Source organism: Choloepus didactylus, chromosome 3 (genome assembly GCF_015220235.1).
Source record: "Choloepus didactylus isolate mChoDid1 chromosome 3, mChoDid1.pri, whole genome shotgun sequence".
NCBI classification, from domain to species: domain Eukaryota; kingdom Metazoa; phylum Chordata; class Mammalia; order Pilosa; family Megalonychidae; genus Choloepus; species Choloepus didactylus.
In genome coordinates, this window is record NC_051309.1 from 120395442 (window position 1) to 120397205 (window position 1764).

At 40.3% G+C, this 1764-nt stretch overlaps 1 pseudogene; it reads right to left on the bottom strand.

Annotated features, from left to right (window-relative positions):
• Positions 1–283: 283 nt before the first annotated feature.
• Positions 284–1141, bottom strand: LOC119528764 (annotated as a pseudogene).
• Between the last annotated feature and the right edge of the window lie 623 nt (positions 1142–1764).

The following is a 1764-nucleotide window of genomic DNA, read 5'->3' on the forward strand; positions in this document are numbered from 1 at the left end:
GCTAGAAATGAGTATTTGCAGTTTATCTTCCCAGACTTGTCATTAGTTTCTTTTACATGCTATTAGCTGATTTGTAGGCTTCTCAGATGAATTCAAATCTAAACACAATTCTATAGCATAATATTAAGCAGCCAGTTTTCCCAAGTCTAAGAACATCAATGTTAATCTAGTTGTGATGTTTTGCGACTTCACAGCTTAAATCCATTATAACACTAATGAATTCATACCTCAGGGTTGTGGAAAAAAGCTTCAGATAAGACATATTATTGCTGTAATAATCTGACTAAGGAAGTGCTTCAGGAATTGTTGGAAGATAGGTGATTCTGCAGTAACTATGCTTCAGTTGCCATGCAGTATGCCCAGAAACAATCCATTTCAACTTCTGAACATTTGGTTTGGAACACTTGCTTGATGACTATTCAGTTAAACACTTGGATATAAGCTCTTGCCAGAAGACCACATCTCTGCCACTTATCTTGGAAGGTTTCTGAAGATGTTCTACTCCTTCTGTTAATTCTATACACTTCTGAACTTGTATTTCCAATGCAATGATAGACAATGCTAACACAGAAGGCTATGCAGTGTCATGCCTTAAGTTGAGCTTCTAGTCTTTCAAAATTAAAGCTATTTTTCCTTCCACATGGCATATTTTTTTGAATGAGTGAATAATAGTTGCAGAAATTGAAAGAAGTAGTAGCTCTGACTCTCCAACACAACTTTTTCTCATACAATCTTTTCCATTCTCATCAAGTCTGAAACTGTTAACCTACACTAGCTTATATGGATCAAGTGAGTTGCCAAGGAGACATTCCTTTCCTCTTCAATTGATTTTTCAGCCAAATAAAGAAGCTCAGTTCAACACACCCAAGGTGCTTGGGTTGTACTTTCATTTTGGAGAGGAATCTGTCCAGTAAATTCACAGCTAGATAAAATGTCTCTGTTTCAAAGCCAAAGAACTGAGTTAAACTAAGAAGTCCTTTTACTTCAAAGTCCCTTAGCTTTGCAGTCATTCTGAGAACATTATCAAGTGCAGCCTCAGTTAGGCTCAGGCCGCAGACCTTTGGCTGACATCTAGACTATTCAAAAATTGCATTCAGCTGGGTACCAGTTTCTGAGCATCAGCTGTCAGGACCTCTATCATATTGATCTTGATAGCGGCTCCCCAGCAGTAACAACCCTCCCCAGGCCTGCTCACACCTCACCCCAGGATATCAGATCTGACCTACAAACTGTAGGGACTCATGGGCAAGAGGGGAGAAGTGTGGGGAGGGGGGCCATCCTGGGCAGAGGTCTCCACAGTGCCACTGAGAAGAACCAACCCTACCCATGGGTCAGCTCAGAGCAGAAGCCCCAGAGCTCTTTTAAGGACTCCAGTAAATTAATCAAGACCCACCTTGAATGGGTGGGGTCACACCCCCATGGAAATAATCTAATAAAAAGTATCTCCCACAGTTGGATTGGTCACATCTCCATGGAAACAACCTAATCAAAAGGTCCCACCCATAATAAGTCTGGACCCACAAGACTGAATTAAAAGAACATGGCTTTTGTGGGGGGCATAATACATTCAAATCAGCATGTTAAGTGACTGGCCAAGATCACAAATCTGCTAAGCTTCAAAGCTAGAGCCAAAAGGTGTGAGACTAGGGCTGGGGATAGTAACTGTACAGTAGCGAGCTTTTACTTTTACTTTTTCTTTTTTTTTTTTAACAGTTTTACTGGGGAATAATTTACATACCATAAAATTGCCCACTTTATGTTTAG